The sequence below is a fragment of the Pseudophryne corroboree genome, chromosome 1, assembly GCF_028390025.1.
Source record: "Pseudophryne corroboree isolate aPseCor3 chromosome 1, aPseCor3.hap2, whole genome shotgun sequence".
Classification (NCBI taxonomy): Eukaryota; Metazoa; Chordata; class Amphibia; order Anura; family Myobatrachidae; genus Pseudophryne; species Pseudophryne corroboree.
Window position 1 is genome coordinate 608,174,588 of NC_086444.1, and position 21,781 is coordinate 608,196,368.

The window sequence follows — 21,781 nt, forward strand, 5'->3', positions numbered from 1 at the left end:
AACAGTCTATTTGCAAAATATGTGTTTCTGTGTCCTTGTTCTCTCTACTGCACATGAGTGAATCACATGGAAAATGGCCATCTCAGTGCATGTTTAGACCCACCATCGGTGCACCAATGGACGCACCATCAAAACATACAGCAGCTCTTTGGCAAGTGCAGTTTCTCTGTCTGAGTTTGGCTTCCATTGTGAGTGGATGTGTGTCTATTGACACAGCCACTGTCACCCAATTCAGCCTAGCCTCTCCCCCTGTTACCTCCTGGGATGTCAAAATTTATTCTGCGTCTCATTGCCGTAACAATTGGGATGCATACACAGTGCCACTCAGATGCATAATCAGTACTTAAAGGATTGCCCTATAATGTGTATGTCTGCACAGCAAGCAAATCAGAATCAGGCCCTTAGTGTGTGTAGAAAGAGGTAATAAGTGGTTAACAAAACATTACCACTGTCAGCCAGCTCTTAAACACTTTACTGGCATGGTCAGATCACATGCGACCGCGCCACCCCACTGTGTCCCACAGTTTTTAACGAGGAGATCCGTTCTGCAGATACTGTATGTATAATATAATATTCAAATATTTAAAAAAAAATACTTTTTAAACTATACTAAATAAAACATTTTAAAAACCAATGTTATAAATGTTTTTAAAGGGGAAAATCGTCAGTTAATTGGTTTTTAAAACGAGTTTATATATTGGAATTGGTGCAGTATTAAATTAGTATTGTCTTGTAATGGGTCTTATTTAGACGTGTTTCCTGTCTTTTACAATAGTCATAAATGTGTGTACTCCATATATTGTTCTTCCTGATATTATGATAATGACAATGAGAGCTGATACATTCTCTGTTTAGAATAAATGGGTTTGCGTAGAGCGCAACAGTATATGTATCTTGTTTTGGGGGGCCGCTGGTACCTATTGAGTTGGCCAGACTCCAATGGCTAGGTATATTGTTCAGGGTTTCGATACCTGCTCTCACCACTGTGCAATGTATTGTATGAAATAAGTGATTATCTGTATAATCTTTTATTTTCAGTCACAGTTCTGAGAATAAGACAGATAAAATAGCTGTGCATATGTACCTGTACATGTGTATCATAATGTGATATACACTAATACAATATGCCCTTTACATGTCAACCCTTGATATGGCAGTTACATGGATCAGGTGCATATGGACAGGTATAATTGGAACAGTAACACAATGCTGTAGAGATTGTAAATAACGTTGATGTGAACAGTCTTATAAAAAAAGTATTATGCTGGATGCTGTATCTCCAGTATTAAAAAACCAAGTAGCAGTCTTCTTTAGAGTGATTTCCGTGTCCCTGAGTGCTTGTTCCAGCACTGTGCTTTGAAAAAGTTCTCTTTCAGTAACTTTCCTTTGAGGGGGTCGTGTTCTGGGAGGCCGGCGTCCCTGTCTGCCAGGTGCAACTTACCCACATGTTCCTGTGCTCCGGTCTCCTACTCACTCTGCGGTTAGTTTATGTGTGTCCGCTCCCGCTATCTCCATCCCCGACGGCTCTCCTAAACATACAGGGCTGGATGTCTTCCTGGCTCTGCAGGTGGGTCGCCGGGTCCTGCTGGAAACTGCACTGAGAACCAGAGGTTGCATTGCCACAAGGTTCCGCTTCCTCTGGAGCCTTGTGCTGTCTCAGTGGCCGCTCCATTCACCGGCTGGTGAGGAGTCTGTTGGAATTTGTTTGTGGTAATGTTGATAATTGAGCAGGCTCGCGGTGTTTGTGTGTGGATGTCACCAACTTGTTTCGGCCATAATGGTCTTTGTCAAGGATACAGATTGCTGTTCAGTGGGATCTTTTTAAAAGTCTCTCTGACCAATATGGTGCAGTGGGCATGCTTCCAGCCAGCTAATAAAAGGGAGGGCATAGTCATACTAAACAAATCAGACTACATAAAGGAATCACTGAGAATCCCGGGAGACACATTAAAACTAGAGATGAGCGCCGGAAATTTTTCGGGTTTTGTGTTTTGGTTTTGGGTTCGGTTCCGCGGCCGTGTTTTGGGTTCGACCGCGTTTTGGCAAAACCTCACCGAATTTTTTTTGTCGGATTCGGGTGTGTTTTGGATTCGGGTGTTTTTTTAAAAAAACCCTAAAAAACAGCTTAAATCATAGAATTTGGGGGTAATTTTGATCCCAAAGTATTATTAACCTCAAAAAACATAATTTACACTCATTTTCAGCCTATTCTGAACACATCACACCTCACAATATTATTTTTAGTCCTAAAATTTGCACCGAGGTCGCTGTGTGAGTAAGATAAGCGACCCTAGTGGCCGACACAAACACCGGGCCCATCTAGGAGTGGCACTGCAGTGTCACGCAGGATGGCCCTTCCAAAAAACCCTCCCCAAACAGCACATGACGCAAAGAAAAAAAGAGGCGCAATGAGGTAGCTGACTGTGTGAGTAAGATTAGCGACCCTAGTGGCCGACACAAACACCGGGCACATCTAGGAGTGGCACTGCAGTGTCACGCAGGATGTCCCTTCCAAAAAACCCTCCCCAAACAGCACATGACGCAAAGAAAAAAAGAGGCGCAATGAGGTAGCTGTGTGAGTAAGATTAGCGACCCTAGTGGCCGACACAAACACCGGGCCCATCTAGGAGTGGCACTGCAGTGTCACGCAGGATGTCCCTTCCAAAAAACCCTCCCCAATCAGCACATGATGCAAAGAAAAAGAAAAGAAAAAAGAGGTGCAAGATGGAATTATCCTTGGGCCCTCCCACCCACCCTTATGTTGTATAAACAAAACAGGACATGCACACTTTAACCAACCCATCATTTCAGTGACAGGGTCTGCCACACGACTGTGACTGATATGACGGGTTGGTTTGGACCCCCCCCAAAAAAGAAGCAATTAATCTCTCCTTGCACAAACTGGCTCTACAGAGGCAAGATGTCCACCTCATCTTCACCCTCCGATATATCACCGTGTACATCCCCCTCCTCACAGATTATCAATTCGTCCCCACTGGAATCCAACATCTCAGCTCCCTGTGTACTTTGTGGAGGCAATTGCTGCTGGTCAATGTCTCCGCGGAGGAATTGATTATAATTCATTTTAATGAACATCATCTTCTCCACATTTTCTGGATGTAACCTCGTACGCCGATTGCTGACAAGGTGAGCGGCGGCACTAAACACTCTTTCGGAGTACACACTTGTGGGAGGGCAACTTAGGTAGAATAAAGCCAGTTTGTGCAAGGGCCTCCAAATTGCCTCTTTTTCCTGCCAGTATAAGTACGGACTGTGTGACGTGCCTACTTGGATGCGGTCACTCATATAATCCTCCACCATTCTATCAATGTTGAGAGAATCATATGCAGTGACAGTAGACGACATGTCCGTAATCGTTGTCAGGTCCTTCAGTCCGGACCAGATGTCAGCATCAGCAGTCGCTCCAGACTGCCCTGCATCACCGCCAGCGGGTGGGCTCGGAATTCTGAGCCTTTTCCTCGCACCCCCAGTTGCGGGAGAATGTGAAGGAGGAGATGTTGACAGGTCGCGTTCCGCTTGACTTGACAATTTTGTCACCAGCAGGTCTTTCAACCCCAGCAGACCTGTGTCTGCCGGAAAGAGAGATCCAAGGTAGGCTTTAAATCTAGGATCGAGCACGGTGGCCAAAATGTAGTGCTCTGATTTCAACAGATTGACCACCCGTGAATCCTTGTTAAGCGAATTAAGGGCTGCATCCACAAGTCCCACATGCCTAGCGGAATCGCTCCGTGTTAGCTCCTTCTTCAATGCCTCCAGCTTCTTCTGCAAAAGCCTGATGAGGGGAATGACCTGACTCAGGCTGGCAGTGTCTGAACTGACTTCACGTGTGGCAAGTTCAAAGGGCATCAGAACCTTGCACAACGTTGAAATCATTCTCCACTGCACTTGAGACAGGTGCATTCCATCTCCTATATCGTGCTCAATTGTATAGGCTTGAATGGCCTTTTGCTGCTCCTCCAACCTCTGAAGCATATAGAGGGTTGAATTCCACCTCGTTACCACTTCTTGCTTCAGATGATGGCAGGGCAGGTTCAGTAGTTTTTGGTGGTGCTCCAGTCTTCTGTACGTGGTGCCTGTACGCCGAAAGTGTCCCGCAATTTTTCTGGCCACCGACAGCATCTCTTGCACGCCCCTGTCGTTTTTTAAAAAATTCTGCACCACCAAATTCAAGGTATGTGCAAAACATGGGACGTGCTGGAATTTGCCCATATTTAATGCACACACAATATTGCTGGCGTTGTCCGATGCCACAAATCCACAGGAGAGTCCAATTGGGGTAAGCCATTCCGCGATGATCTTCCTCAGTTGCCGTAAGAGGTTTTCAGCTGTGTGCGTATTCTGGAAAGCGGTGATACAAAGCGTAGCCTGCCTAGGAAAGAGTTGGCGTTTGCGAGATGCTGCTACTGGTGCCGCCGCTGCTGTTCTTGCGGCGGGAGTCCATACATCTACCCAGTGGGCTGTCACAGTCATATAGTCCTGACCCTGCCCTGCTCCACTTGTCCACATGTCCGTGGTTAAGTGGACATTGGGTACAACTGCATTTTTTAGGACACTGGTGAGTCTTTTTCTGACGTCCGTGTACATTCTCGGTATCGCCTGCCTAGAGAAGTGGAACCTAGATGGTATTTGGTAACGGGGGCACACTGCCTCAATAAATTGTCTAGTTCCCTGTGAACTAACGGCGGATACCGGACGCACGTCTAACACCAACATAGTTGTCAAGGACTCAGTTATCCGCTTTGCAGTAGGATGACTGCTGTGATATTTCATCTTCCTCGCAAAGGACTGTTGAACAGTCAATTGCTTACTGGAAGTAGTACAAGTGGGCTTACGACTTCCCCTCTGGGATGACCATCGACTCCCAGCGGCAACAACAGCAGCGCCAGCAGCAGTAGGCGTTACACGCAAGGATGCATCGGAGGAATCCCAGGCAGGAGAGGACTCGTCAGACTTGCCAGTGACATGGCCTGCAGGACTATTGGCATTCCTGGGGAAGGAGGAAATTGACACTGAGGGAGTTGGTGGGGTGGTTTGCGTGAGCTTGGTTACAAGAGGAAGGGATTTACTGGTCAGTGGACTGCTTCCGCTGTCACCCAAAGTTTTTGAACTTGTCACTGACTTATTATGAATGCGCTGCAGGTGACGTATAAGGGAGGATGTTCCGAGGTGGTTAACGTCCTTACCCCTACTTATTACAGCTTGACAAAGGGAACACACGGCTTGACACCTGTTGTCCGCATTTCTGGTGAAATACCTCCACACCGAAGAGCTGATTTTTTTGGTATTTTCACCTGGCATGTCAACGGCCATATTCCTCCCACGGACAACAGGTGTCTCCCCGGGTGCCTGACTTAAACAAACCACCTCACCATCAGAATCCTCCTGGTCAATTTCCTCCCCAGCGCCAGCAACACCCATATCCTCCTCATCCTGGTGTACTTCAACACTGACATCTTCAATCTGACTATCAGGAACTGGACTGCGGGTGCTCCTTCCAGCACTTGCAGGGGGCATGCAAATAGTGGAAGGCGCATGCTCTTCACGTCCAGTGTTGGGAAGGTCAGGCATCGCAAACGACACAATTGGACTCTCCTTGTGGATTTGGGATTTCAAAGAACGCACAGTTCTTTGCGGTGCTTTTGCCAGCTTGAGTCTTTTCAGTTTTCTAGCGAGAGGCTGAGTGCTTCCATCCTCATGTGAAGCTGAACCACTAGCCATGAACATAGGCCAGGGCCTCAGCCGTTCCTTGCCACTCCGTGTGGTAAATGGCATATTGGCAAGTTTACGCTTCTCCTCCGACAATTTTATTTTAGGTTTTGGAGTCCTTTTTTTTCTGATATTTGGTGTTTTGGATTTGACATGCTCTGTACTATGACATTGGGCATCGGCCTTGGCAGACGACGTTGCTGGCATTTCATCGTCTCGGCCATGACTAGTGGCAGCAGCTTCAGCACGAGGTGGAAGTGGATCTTGATCTTTCCCTAATTTTGGAACCTCAACTTTTTTGTTCTCCATATTTTATAGGCAGAACTAAAAGGCACCTCAGGTAAACAATGGAGATGGATGGATTGGATACTAGTATACAATTATGGACGGACTGCCACGGTTAGGTGGTATAAAAAAACCACGGTTAGGTGGTATATATTATAATAATAATACAATTATGGATGGACGGACTGCCTGCCGACTGCCGACACAGAGGTAGCCACAGCCGTGAACTACCGCACTGTACACTGGTTGATAAAGAGATAGTAGTATACTCGTAACAACTAGTATGACACTATGACGACGGTATAAAGAATGAAAAAAAAACCACGGTTAGGTGGTATATATTATAATAATAATACAATTATGGATGGACGGACTGCCTGCCGACTGCCGACACAGAGGTAGCCACAGCCGTGAACTACCGCACTGTACACTGGTTGATAAAGAGATAGTAGTATACTCGTAACAACTAGTATGACACTATGACGACGGTATAAAGAATGAAAAAAAAACCACGGTTAGGTGGTATATATTATAATAATAATACAATTATGGATGGACGGACTGCCTGCCGACTGCCGACACAGAGGTAGCCACAGCCGTGAACTACCGCACTGTACACTGGTTGATAAAGAGATAGTAGTATACTCGTAACAACTAGTATGACACTATGACGACGGTATAAAGACTGGAAAAAAAACCACGGTTAGGTGGTATATATTATAATAATAATACAATTATGGATGGACGGACTGCCTGCCGACTGCCGACACAGAGGTAGCCACAGCCGTGAACTACCGCACTGTACACTGGTTGATAAAGAGATAGTAGTATACTCGTAACAACTAGTATGACACTATGACGACGGTATAAAGAATGCAAAAAAAACCACAGTTAGGTGGTATATATTATAATAATAATACAATTATGGATGGACGGACTGCCTGCCGACTGCCGACACAGAGGTAGCCACAGCCGTGAACTACCGCACTGTACACTGGTTGATAAAGAGATAGTAGTATACTCGTAACAACTAGTATGACACTATGACGGTATAAAGAATGAAAAAAAAACCACGGTTAGGTGGTATATATTATAATAATAATACAATTATGGATGGACGGACTGCCTGCCGACTGCCGACACAGAGGTAGCCACAGCCGTGAACTACCGCACTGTACACTGGTTGATAAAGAGATAGTAGTATACTCGTAACAATTAGGATGACACTATGACGGTATAAAGAATGAAAAAAAAACCACGGTTAGGTGGTAGGTATATAATAATAAATAATACAATTCTGGTCGGACGGACTGCCTGCCGTGTGCCGACACAGAGGTAGCCACAGCCGTGAACTACCGCACTGTACACTGGTTGATAAAGAGATAGTAGTATACTCATAACAATTAGGATGACACTATGACGGTATAAAGAATGAAAAAAAAACCACGGTTAGGTGGTAGGTATATAATAATAAATAATACAATTCTGGTCGGACGGACTGCCTGCCGTGTGCCGACACAGAGGTAGCCACAGCCGTGAACTACCGCACTGTACACTGGTTGATAAAGAGATAGTAGTATACTCGTAACAACTAGTATGACACTATGACGGTATAAAGAATGAAAAAAAAACCACGGTTAGGTGGTATATATTATAATAATAATACAATTATGGATGGACGGACTGCCTGCCGACTGCCGACACAGAGGTAGCCACAGCCGTGAACTACCGCACTGTACACTGGTTGATAAAGAGATAGTAGTATACTCGTAACAATTAGGATGACACTATGACGGTATAAAGAATGAAAAAAAAACCACGGTTAGGTGGTAGGTATATAATAATAAATAATACAATTCTGGTCGGACGGACTGCCTGCCGTGTGCCGACACAGAGGTAGCCACAGCCGTGAACTACCGCACTGTACACTGGTTGATAAAGAGATAGTAGTATACTCGTAACAATTAGGATGACACTATGACGGTATAAAGAATGAAAAAAAAACCACGGTTAGGTGGTAGGTATATAATAATAAATAATACAATTCTGGTCGGACGGACTGCCTGCCGTGTGCCGACACAGAGGTAGCCACAGCCGTGAACTACCGCACTGTACACTGGTTGATAAAGAGATAGTAGTATACTCGTAACAATTAGGATGACACTATGACGGTATAAAGAATGAAAAAAAAACCACGGTTAGGTGGTAGGTATATAATAATAAATAATACAATTCTGGTCGGACGGACTGCCTGCCGTGTGCCGACACAGAGGTAGCCACAGCCGTGAACTACCGCACTGTACACTGGTTGATAAAGAGATAGTAGTATACTCGTAACAATTAGGATGACACTATGACGGTATAAAGAATGAAAAAAAAACCACGGTTAGGTGGTAGGTATATAATAATAAATAATACAATTCTGGTCGGACGGACTGCCTGCCGTGTGCCGACACAGAGGTAGCCACAGCCGTGAACTACCGCACTGTACACTGGTTGATAAAGAGATAGTAGTATACTCGTAACAATTAGGATGACACTATGACGGTATAAAGAATGAAAAAAAAACCACGGTTAGGTGGTAGGTATATAATAATAAATAATACAATTCTGGTCGGACGGACTGCCTGCCGTGTGCCGACACAGAGGTAGCCACAGCCGTGAACTACCGCACTGTACTGTGTCTGCTGCTAATATAGACTGGTTGATATTTAAAGAGATATTAGTAGTATACAACAATACTATACTGGTGGTCAGGCACTGGTCACCACTCCTGCAGCAAAAGTGTGCACTGTTAATTAATATAATTGTACTCCTGGCTCCTGCTAACAACCTGCAGTGCTCCCCAGTCTCCCCCACAATTAATTATAAGCTTTTAATTTATACATTGATGACTGTGCAGCACACTGGGCTGAGCTGAGTGCACACAGACTGAGTCACACTGTGTGACTGACTGTGCTGTGTATCGTTTTTTTTTTCAGGCAGAGAACGGATATAGCAGAGAGAAGTGAACGGATATATTATATTAAATAAAAGTTAACTAGCAACTGCACTGGTCACTGACTGTGGTAAACTAACTCTGTCTGCGACTCTGCACAATCTCTCTCTATCTAATCTATCTATCTCTATTCTAATGGAGAGGACGCCAGACACGTCCTCTCCCTATCAATCTCAATGCACGAGTGAAAATGGCGGCGACGCGCGGCTCCTTATATAGAATCCGAGTCTCGCGATAGAATCCGAGCCTCGCGAGAATCCGACAGCGTCATGATGACGTTCGGGCGCGCTCGGGTTAACCGAGCAAGGCGGGAAGATCCGAGTCGCTCGGACCCGTGGAAAAAAAAGTGAAGTTCGTGCGGGTTCGGATTCAAAGAAACCGAACCCGCTCATCTCTAATTAAAACATTAAATACAATAAACAGACAGATGTTCCCGCACAGGTTCAGTTCGACGGTTACCTCCCATTCACAATGTCAACCCAAAAGAAACTGTCACCATATATGGGGGCGTGCTACCTGTTGAACAATTAAGTTACAAAAAGGAGAAAGATGGTAGCATTGTGGTGCACGTCGTCGATTAGAGTTACACAATCAATATCATATATATCTTTAGTGAATATATCTAATTAAATACTTATTCCCCACCTACAACCTCACTCTAGTTTAATGATAAATTATAAAACATAACTTTTATTAGGTATAAAAAATTAATAAATCCCCATCTATCAAAGCTAAAAAGGCGAAATATTAAAAGATAGATATAAAGTAAGGAAAAAAAGATATTAAAATAAGTAGCACCGGGATGTCAATGAACACACCTGCTATTCACTTAATTAATGATTCAGAATATCGATAAATCTACTGTCAATCACAATACTAATGTATTTAAACTCTGTTAATCGCTGTAATATCAGCCTTAATGTTCACATACACCATTAATTAGAATGTATAAAAATCAATCTTCTTGCAGTCTTAATTTTTGATAATGACTGCTCCCAGGAGTCAAATTCTTAATATCAATCTTGTGCTGTCAGTGTGGATATAACTGCTCATCAGATTATGAAAATAGCAAGTGATTAGAATTTGCTGTGCAGATATGATTCAACAGCCATCTGTTTACAAATGTAACCATGTTGCATTTTAGCACAGCAAAATTGTGGTTCCGGACTGAAAGTCGACAATGTCTAGGTCGACCACTATTGGTCGACAGTAACTAGGTCGACAGGGTCTTTAGGTCGACATGTTCTAGGTCGACAGGTCAAAAGGTCGACATGAGTTTTCCACATTTTTTTTCTTTTTTTGAACCTTTTCATACTTAACGATCCACGTGGACTACGATTGGAAAGGTAATCTGTGCCGAGCGAAGCGGTAGCGGAGCGAAGGCACCATGCCCGAAGCATGGCGAGCGAAGCGAGCCATGCGAGGGGACGCGGTGCACTAATTGGGGTTCCCGGTCACTCTACGAAGAAAACGACACCAAAATAACATGAAAAACTCATGTCGACCTTTTGACCTGTCGACCTAGAACATGTTGACCTAAAGACCCTGTCGACCTAGTTACTGTCGACCAATAGTGGTCGACCTAGACATTGTCGACCTAGTTACTGTCGACTTTCAATACCACACCCGCAGAATTGTGCCCACTTAAATTGTTACTAGTTGTTTCAATGTGAACAAGCTGTTAATAGCGTTCCCTGACAGGGGCCTATATTTACTAATATTCGTGTTTGAGTCGGTTTGTGTAGTGTTTTAACTCGTTTTGTATCGGGTGCATTTTCATGAAACTTTTTGAAACTATATACGCAAAGTTACGAAGCAGTCGACTTTATGGTTTTCGTGTTATCCGATGTCGATGCCAGTCGTTTTTTTATTTTGGCACATTTACGGCCGTCATTGTCGTTTGCGTACGTGTTTTTGTTGTTTTTGCTGGTTTATTTTCTAAGTTAAACGCGGCAGGGTTTTTTTTAAACCCAGGCCGCATTTTCACTTTTAGTTTCGTTTTTCATCCCCGTTCGTGATTGGTTGTGTTTCAGATGTAGGAGTGTCTGTGCGCAACCATATAAATACGCCTCAAACCGTCCGCACCTCGTGGGTTTAGTTAGTGGTGAGGAGGGAGGTTGTGCTGTGGAGGTAGGTGAGTTTTTGGTTTGGTGAGGAGTGTTTGCGATTTCTGAGTGTAGTATTGTGTTTGAAAGTAGTCTTGTCATTCTTGTAGTCTTGTTTTTTGTGGTTTTGTCTAATTTTTTGTCCAAGTATTTTTTATTTATAGTCCCTTGTCAGTGTGTGTGTGTGTGTGTGTGTGTGTGTGTGTGTGTGTGTGTGTGTGTGTGTGTGTGTGTGTGTGATTTGTGCAGTGGAGGAGTGTGTTGTTTGTATTTTTTTTTCTGTGTTAAGTGTTTAGACACACAATTATGTGTGACTCAGAGGTGGGTGAGGTGGAGGGTGTGAGTGAGGGGGAGGAGGTCGGTCAGGTGGAGGAGGTGAGTGTGAGTGAGGGTAGTGAGGTGGAGGAGGTGGGTGAGGTTGCTGCAGCAGCCTCAAGTGACAGTGATAGTGACAGTCAGAGAGCTCCGCAGCCACGCTCCACTACTAAGACTGGGCGGAATGTCAAGTTTAATTATGCAGAAAATGTGGCATTGGTGCGGGAGCTGATGAAGTATCAGCGGCAGCTATTTGGGCCTGAGTCCGCCAAGGTGCCAACACGGAAGAAGACGGTGTTGTGGGCGAAAGTTGTTGCTGCTGTCAATAGTGAGGGGGTGGTCAAGCGGACAGAGGACACGTGCCGCAAACGGTACTATGACATAAAGCAACGTGTCAAGTCCAAAATGGCCAAGGAGGCGAAGTCGGCTCGAAAAACCGGTGGTGGGCAGCCCTATACTGCAAGATATCTGGAGTATGAGGAGCCCATGCGGAGTGTAATACCTCCTGAAGTAGTCTCTGCAACCCATGTCCGGGATTCAGATAGGCCCAGGAAGAATGGTGAGCATGTGTATTTGCATTAACATTCTATGACCTTTTTTTTTTCCAAATGTGTGTCATGTGACGTTGCATGTTACTCCCATCTTCAAGTGTGTGTCAGCAAATAAAAAAATTTTGGTAATGTTTTCTACAAAAGCCAATGTAACATCTTACTTTATTGTATCTCATGTGTTTTTTTTCTGTATATTTTCCATGTGTAGTTTAAACTTGGTATGTCATTGAATTGTCCAGCAATAATGTTTTCCTTTTGCACATTTTTAAGTTTTTAATTTGGACTATGGCCCTCATTCCGAGTTGTTCGCTCGCTAGCTGCTTTTAGCAGCTTTGCACACGCTAAGCCGCCGCCTACTGGGAGTGAATCTTAGCATAGCAGAATTGCGAAAGCAAGATTAGCAGAATTGCGAATAGAAATTTCTTTGCAGTTTCTGAGTAGCTCGAGACTTACTCTGCCACTGCGATCAGTTCAGTCAGTTTCGTTCCTGGTTTGACGTCACAAACACACCCAGCGTTCACCCAGACACTCCCCCGTTTCTTCAGACACTCCCGCGTTTTTCCCAGAAACGCAAGCGTTTTTTCGCACACACCCATAAAATGGCCAGTTTCCGCCCAGAAACACCCACTTCCTGTCAATCACACTCCGCTCACCAAAACAATGAAATTTCTTCATTAGGCCGTGAGTAAAAAACCAAACTCTTTTGCAAATCTACTTGGCGCAGACGCACTGTGAACGTTGCGCATGCGCAGTTTGCGACTAATCGCTCTGTTGCGAAAAAATCTTACAAGCGAACAACTCGGAATGAGGGCCTATGTTTTATATTTAGGTTATCCATGTGCAATGTTGCAAAAACAGTGGTTGTCATGTTAGAGGCTGGAGTAGTGGGAAGTGGTTTGGAAACCACTTACATGTGTACTGTCATTATTACTGAATGTAATAATGTTTTTTTAAAAACCCACTATTTGTTTGTTCAGTTTGAGTCTGTATTTGTACCCTGACAACACTGCAGTCTAATTTTTTTTCATTTTTTGTTGTTGTTGTTGTTGCTCATATAGTGGTAATGTGTGTTTGGAGTGCCACATCACAGAGCAATTTCTTTTTTTTCCCCCAATATATATTTTATTGAGGTCCAGAAAATATAACAATCCACATCAGAAATAAGTACAATACCTATGCTAAAATAGAGACCGATAAGGTCCAAGATCTACAAGTCATGTGAACAGCGGGATCTAGGACAAATCCTCATTTTTACATTTTTTAGTACAAAGCATAATAAATTGTAGATGACAGTGTAACCTAAGTCTTGGAAAAGCCAAACCTCAAAGCTATCGATCATCCATTCGATGCAGAAATAAGGTTACAAATAGTACAAACCAAATAACATATCAATACATTCTCCCCGGTGGGGAACGTGTAACTTAAAAGTAAACGAAACAAAAAGACAAACGTAGAAGAGAGAAGGACAAAACAAAAACAGAACAAAACAAAACAATACCTGCCAGGGTGAGGAGACCGCCGGCCCATCCATGGAGATATCAACCAAGCAAGAGAGGTTATGTAGGCGACGGAGAGTCGTAGAGAGAATGAAGAAGGAAGAGAGAGGGAGGGCCAAGGGAGGCAGCAGCACAAGATGTAGCATTAGAGAGAGGAGAGCCAGAGGAGCAAAGAAGTGGAGAGGATTTCATGGTTACGGGAGGGAAATGGGAGGGCCATCAGATAAAAGTTGATGTCCATACCACGTGGTGCTTTGGAAACTTTGTTTATCCGCCAATTTAGTCAGGGTGGGCAATCTGTTTATAAATCGTCCCCCAACATTTAAACAACGCAGGGGTTAGTAGTTCCTTATTCAGGGACGTTTCCAGCCAGCCCATTGTGAATAGGAAGAGGAGTCTAGAGGTGGCTAGTGGCAGTATAGGAGGGATGTCGGAGATCCATTGCTGGAGAATGGCTTTCCTGCCTACCGCTGAGAGAATCACTATCAGTTTTGTGTCCTGGGGGGAAAGGTCGGGCTGATCTAGGGTGTGACCAAAGAGAGCCCAAGGGGCAGTACATCGGAAGTGCAGACCCAACTCGGCAGCGCCATATGACTGTAGTTCAGTCCAAAATGCCTGAATGTGAGGACAGTGCCAAAAACAATGCATAAGATCCACGACTGGCGCAGAGCATTTCAGGCATTTTGCTGAGTCAGATAAGCCCATCAGATGACTCCTCTTCGGAGAGATATAGGCTCTATGTAATATTTTGTAGGACATTTCCTGATATAAACTTGCTGGAATAAGCTTAAGGGAGGTTGTGAAACTGTCCATTATGGCTTCTGGGGACATAGAAGGAATGTGAGAAGACCATGTCTGTACTTGGGATAAATCAGTAGTGGGGATGTGTTCTATACGAATACGAGCATATAGAGATGAGATGGAGCATGTCCCAGAGCGTAGGAGCGTGTCCAAACTGTTAACAAAGTTTGATGAGCTGAGATGAGAGAGGACTGAGTGCACATAGGAGGTAATTCCAAGTTGATCGCAGCAGGATTTTTGATAGCAATTGGGCAAAACCATGTGCACTGCAGGGGAGGCAGATATAACATTTGCAGAGAGAGTTAGATTTGGGTGTGGTGAGTTTAATCTGCAATCTAAATTGCAGTGTAAAAATAAAGCAGCCAGTATTTACCCTGCACAGAAACAAAATAACCCACCCAAATCTAACTCTCTCTGCACATGTTATATCTGCCACACCTGCAGTGCACATGGTTTTGCCAAACTGCTAAAAAATTTCCTGCTGCGATCAACTTGGAATTACCCCCATAGTGTGAAGCTTGAAAGAAGTAGAAGCCATGGTTAGGGTTAATGTAAGCAGTGAAAGGATATGAGGCCTGACCCTGTTGAAAGTATGGGTTACCCAGGAGAGGAAGAAAAAGGGAGTAGGTGTGCTGTAATTTTAGAGATTTTCTAGATAATTTCCATGCCACCGTAGTGGATGTTAGGAGTAAATTGTTTAGAGAAGTAGTCGGCAGGTCGGCTTTGGATGCATGTAGGATGAAGCTAAGAGACAACGGGGCGCAGAGTTGGGAATCAATCAGCGAATCAGTAAAGATCGATGTGCCCTTGAGCCAATCTACTGTGAAACGGAGAAGACAGGCTCTATTGTACTGCTCTATGTCCGGCAGATTTAGCCCTCCATTCTGTACCATTTGGGATAATTTGAAGAGGCTTATTCTGGGTCGTTTATTGTCCCAGATGAATTTAGAGATAGATGAGTTAATGAGGGAAAGGTCAGATTTAGAGAGCATGACAGGAACCATCTGAAGAACGTAGAGCAGTTTGGGGAAACTAGCCATCTTTACCAGGTTACAGCGACCCATGAGATTAAGGGGTAGTTTTTGCCACAACGCCAATTCAGTTTGAATTTTAGCGAGGATGGGGTGTATGTTGTCAGGGTAAAGACGAGCAGGGTCAGAAGGGAGAGTAACTCCAAGATATGTAATATAAGCGGGGGCCCACCGAAATGGAAAAGGAATATCCCACCCTGTAGTAATCTGGGGAAAAATAGCCAATGCCTCTGATTTATCAAAGTTGATCGAGAACCCTGCAAAGGAGGAAAAACGAGAGATAGCGGTCTGTAATGCCCAGACGGATTGTCTCAGGTTAGAGGTGAGAAGAAGGATGTCATCTGCGAATGCCATCAATTTAACCTCTCTGTTACCAATTTTTACCCCTCTAAATTCCGGGAGATTAAGAATGTAGCGTATAAAAGGCACTAGAGCTAGATTAAATAAGAGGTGGGAAAGGGGGAAAACCTGTCTGGTTCCTCTTTCAAGGATGAAGGGAGATGAGGGAATGTTGTTGACTATCACCTGCGCAGTAGGGGTATCATAGAGGGAGTCAACAAGGCCACGAAAGTTATCACCAAATTTCTGGTATGACAAAACTCTGGCGAGATGAGGCCAGGCAATCTTGTCGAAGGTCTTTTCCGCATCAAGGTTAATTAAGACATTATCCATGAGGTTATGAGAGCGTGAGTACGTTATGGCTGCCAAGGTGGTCCTAATGCCCTGTACAGATTGTCTATGTCTAATGAAGCCCAGCTGCGCAGGAGATATAATGCGAGAGAGACACAGTTGTAATCTATTGGCCATCAATTTCGTAAGGATTTTAAAGTCCTGATTAAGGAGGGAGATTGGCCTGTGGGAGCCAGGTAGGGAAGGGTCTTTTCCAGGTTTCGCTATGACTATAATCGTGGCCTCGTTAAACCTGATTGGAGTTTGTTTGGAAGTAAGGATATGGTTGTAGAGGGACGTGAGGGTAGGGGCCAGCTCATCACAAAGCATTTTATAAAACTCTGCGCCAAAGCCATCAGGATGGGGCTTTTGTTATTCGGTAGAGACTTGATAATATCGACAACTTCTTCCACTTTGATCGGAGTCTCAAGAGAGTCTCTCTCTTCCAGAGTCAAAATGGGGAGAGCAGCCTCCTCCAGAAAGGAGAGGTTGGCATCCAAGTCGTCAGGGCCCTTAGTGTACAGAGATTGATAAAACTCCCTAAATTTAGTGCAGATGGTTTTGGAATCGGTTATTAGCGTGCCCGAGCTGTTGAGAGCAGATACCCATGTGCGTGCTTGAGGACCTTTAATCAGATTTGCCAGCAGTTTGCCTGATTTGTTGCCCCATCTGTGGAGTCTGTTACGTTGATAATCGCAAGATAGTTGGGCACGTTCCGTGAGGAATGTGTCGTAAACAAGCTTGGCTAAGAGATAGGCTTCTTTGTGGGCGGGGGTATCATGTTGAACGTAACTTCTATATGCTGAGGTAAGTGTGGTACTCAAGGACTGTAATTGAGAAGAGAACTTCTTTCGTCTGAGTGAGTGTATGACATAACATGTCCTCGGAGGACGGCCTTAGCTGCTCCCCAAAAGACCGGTAAGTCTAGACACTGGTCCTTGTTATCTGAAGTATAATTGAGCCAGGATTGCTTTATGTGAAGGAGGAAGTCAGTAGATTGGCGCAGATAGGCAGGGAAGCGCCAGTGTGGTGGGCTGCGAGGGGGCATGGCTAGTTGGATATGTAGAGATATAGGGGCATGGTCCAATATAATGATGTTGTCAATGGAGGTGTGGGTGACTTTGGAAAGGAGGTGAGAGACAGTGAGTATGTAGTCAATTCGAGAGTGAGAAGAATGAGGATGGGAGTAGAAAGAATAGTCTTTCTGAGTGGGGTGAAGTATCCGCCAGGGGTCTAGAAGGTCTAGCTGAGAGCAGAAGGAAGATAAAAGTTGTGTGAGAGTTGTAGCGGGAGAGGCACTTACCCTGGATCTGTCCATTGATGGGTCGACCACTAAATTGAAGTCTCCACCGACAATTAAATTCTGGCTGCCCCAGGTAAGAAGGGTCGTTAAAAGGTCTGCAAAGAAAGATTCGGGTGAGATGTTGGGTGCGTAGAGATTAAGAAGGGTATAAACAACATTGTCAATACATACATCTAATAGCAGAAATCTACCCTCAGGGTCATGTAGCTTGCTCAAAATAGAGTATCGGAGATTAGAGTGAAACAATATCGCCACCCCTCACAGAGCAATTTCTGTATTGCATCTGTAAATTTTTTCCTTTCATTACAAAATGAAGATGTGTGTGTTTTTGGTTGTTAGTGTATGTATTTTTACTTGTGTCCTATGTCTGTGTCCTGTACATGTTTTCCTGTGTTGCACTTTCCATAGTGCATATGGCTATTGGACAATGTTTATTGTTTTATGTAGTGTTTTTTTTGGTTTACGGTCCTTATGTTTTTTTTTTTAATAAAACAAGCATTTTTTTAAAGAATTCATGTTTATAAGCATAATGGGTGGATCTATCAACAATAGCATGAATACATGAGATTTTATTTTGGTTTTACAGTGTTGGAAAAAAGCAGTACTGGTCGTCCTACAGTAACTCCCATGACATCTGATGATGATGACGCAGCGGAAGCAGGTAAAGTGTCCATTGTAGTATAGGGTATGTTTGTAAAGGAATGGCCATAACAAAATTTAACTTTCAATACTAGGTCCATCAAAAGAAGTCTGGAGCAGCAGAAGTCGGACTTCTGTAACACACCACCAAAAAAAACATGTGGCAGCAAAGAAAGCAAGGTCTGATGTCCAGGGCCAACCACAGCAGGCTACCCCGCCACGAAGATTATCGACAGTACGTTCGGTCCCCCCACTCCAAATTTTGGACACACCTCCAAGACGTGAACCACACTCCCCTCATCTTGATTGTGAGTATCAAACTGAAATAAATTTAATAAATTTCAGATCGTAATAAAACTTTTACTTAAACGCATTAAGTTAAAACACATCAAAATCTGATATACTTACCGAAGTCAGTAAAACATGAAATGGAATCCTAGCAAAATGGCCTTGTCCACATCCTGTAAAGATATGTATGTCCACTTCAGCCATGCAGTAGCACATTGTGTGTAAGATGCTGCAACAGAAACTCATGTTTAATTTTGGAAAATAGTAAGGTTGTTTAACAAATTTTCACATGTGTATTTGACCTAACATTGCCAAATACATATAAAAACATTACTATGTTTGTTTTTGAAAAGCTATAAGGCAACACATTATGGATTACAATGTGTTTTTATGGTGGAGTATGTCTGATCTACAATAAAACTCATGTGTTTGTTTTCACACTGAAGTAACCAGACACATTTGCCACAAACAGGCATGTGTATGTATTTAAGTTATGAGTGATGATGTTGCTAGGCAGGATATCTGAAAGCAACAGTCAATGACATGTGTTCCATGTGTAGTGATTTGTTATAATTTTTCAAACATATGGATAGCTAATAATTTTTCTAAATTTCAGCTTCTAGTCCTGGTAACAGCATCCCTCCGCAATAACAGCAACACAGTGACATGGATGAGACTATCATGTTAGAAATGCAGCCATTAAGAAAAGGAATCAGGCCCCCAGCACCTGTGAGTACACCACCACAGCAAAGCACACCACCACCACCACAACACAGCCCAACAACACCAGTAACACAAGGCCCTGATCACGTGTTTTGGAACATTTGGGCTAGACAGCAGGCCACTAATTAAGATTGCCTGCGTAGGCAGACACAAATGTTTGCAAGCCTACCATGTCACCTCAGAAGAATAACCAGAAATGAGTAGACAAAATGAACAAACCACGAGAATTGGCAATACCATGGAACTCATGCGTGCAGACATTACACAGGTCATGGGCAACTTACAGCGCATAATGGATGAACAGCACAGACTAATGGAAGAACAGCACAGACAACAGCAAAGCTATATAAACATTTTTCAAAACAATCAAAAGATAAATGAAACTTTATACCGAATTGTAGACAATCAAAGTGCTGCTACACGTGAACTCAATGCCACCCTCAATGAAACACTCAGATCCATGCACCAACAGCAAACAAGCAGCAGTTCTGGTATGACTACTCCAAATATCACGCCAGTGTCATCACCACCAAGACGCTCCATCAGAGCACGCCAACATGACAGTGGTAAAGGCAAAGGGCAGGACAAGCAGCCACCCAAAAAAAATTAACAAATAAACCTCACATTTTTAATTTCAGAGAAGTACATCAAAATACTTAGTAAGTGTATGTTTGTCAAAATAGATATAACACTTAGCTCCTTGACAATTTGTACAACATCATTAATTATAAGTGGTACAAACAACAGGAAATTTGTACGCACATTTATTCTTTACCATATTTGAATTTTTTTGGAGGAGGGAAATGTTGTTTGAGCTGCACATAGATGTTAACAGGAAGTAACCAGACCACTTGATTTTTTTCTAATCATTACCCTTTCTAGATTCCAATCATTCTCATATCCTGCAGACACAATAATTGGCAGCCAGGCAGAATGTCTTTAGCAGGAAGTAAACAGACCACTTGATTTTTTTCTAATCATTACTCTTTCTAGATTCCAATCATTCTCATATCCTGCAGACACAATAATTGGCAGCCAGGCAGAATGTCTTTAGCAGGAGGTAAACAGACCACTTGATTTTTTTCTAATCATTACTCTTTCTAGATTCCAATCATTCTCATATCCTGCAGGCAGAATAATTGGCAGCCATGCAGATTCATCCATGACCAATACAAATTACAATGTGATTGTTAACTCTTTTACCTTTCTTCTCTATATAACATTACAAGAATAACACAATGGAGTTGGCTAAAAAGGTTTTAATATGTTGTGATTGAATTTAGACAATTCTGTGCCAAAATTATTGTCATTATTGTTGGGCCATGTTTGTGTGTGTTAAAAATGAGTAATCAGTTTCTTACACATAATGCAGAAACAAAGAAATTTTACTTAAAAAAAAAGCACAAATAATGTGTATAATAATGTATATATGTGGCAAACTGTGTAATTACTTACAAATCAGCAAGTTTACTGCAGCAAACATTACAAAATTATTTTTTTTGGATGAGACTAAGTTTGTGTCCCTTAAATACGATGGAGCATCACACATAGGGACACATGTATTCCTCAAGGCTAACATATTATATGTGGAGGACTGTTTAATTAGGACACAGGTTCTCAAACTCGGGCCTCAGGACCCCACACTGTGCATGTTTTGCAGGTCTCCTCAAAGAATCACAAGTGACATAATTAGCTCCACCTGTGAACCTTTTAAAATGTGTCTGTGAGAAATTCATACACCTGTGCTTCTACTGGGTTACCTGCAAAACATGCACTGTGTGGGGTCCTGGGGGCCGAGTTTGAGAACCTGTGCATTAGGACGTTACACACAATCATAAAGTAAAATACAAAATAAATTACTATGTGGATTATGTGTGCTTGTAATAAATTTTCAATCCAAGTTTATTAACACTTATCCAGACTTCATGCATACAACTCATAATCTGTTGTTTTGAGTTTTTAAATAAACACAATACACATGCTACATTTGTATAGCATAAAGCGAGGGTATGTTTGTTTGTCTCAAGGAGACAGACACATTCTGAGTAATGGTTTTTAATTGAAAAATGGGGCAACAAATATTTAGCCTTACACAAGTGAAAGAAGCAAACAAAACTTACCTTAAAAATAATGATTTATGAGGTCTTGCCTAACCTGCCTCCCTACATATGTACTCCAAGTATCACCAGATGTCTCTAATTCCTCTGCTTGCTGGCTGCTTTCTTCATCCTCCTCCTCCTCAACATGTGGCAGATGTTGTTGCAAACACATGTTATGAAGAAAGCAGCAGGAGAACACAATTTGAGTCACCTTCAAGGGACTATACAACAAAAGGCCACCAGACTTATCCAGACACCGAAACCTAGATTTCAACATACCAAAACATCTTTCTATCACATTCCGCGTGGACTTATGTGCATGATTGTAATTGTGTTCAGCAGGGGTATCAGGTTGGGACAATGGAGTTAGAAGCCAAGAGAAACAGCCATATCCTCCATCACCTAAAAGACAGATATAGTAACGTGATTCATGTTAAGATATAGCAACACATAAGTAACACACTGTGGGGCAGATGTATTAACCTGGAGAAGGCATAAGGAAGTGATAAACCAGTGATATGTGCAAGGTAATAAAGGCAGCGGGCAATCTGTCCCTAAATGATAATTTACATATTGGAGCTGATTGGCTGGTGCCTTTATCACCTTGTACATATCACTGGTTTATCACTTCCTTATGCCTTCTCCAGGATAATACATCTGCCCCTGTATTTGAACAAAGTAGACGCAGGACTACACATATCAAATTACATACCCAGCAGCCACCCATCTGGCATTTTTCCGTCCTCAAACT

At 43.1% G+C, this 21,781-nt stretch overlaps 1 long non-coding RNA gene across 1 annotated transcript; it reads left to right on the top strand.

Moving 5' to 3' along the window:
* Positions 1–17,866: 17,866 nt before the first annotated feature.
* Positions 17,867–20,272, top strand: LOC134927534 (uncharacterized). Its single transcript, XR_010177671.1, has 3 exons — positions 17,867–17,942; positions 18,016–18,228; positions 18,825–20,272. It is a non-coding gene; the product is annotated as an uncharacterized LOC134927534 (long non-coding RNA).
* The last annotated feature ends 1,509 nt before the right edge of the window (positions 20,273–21,781 follow it).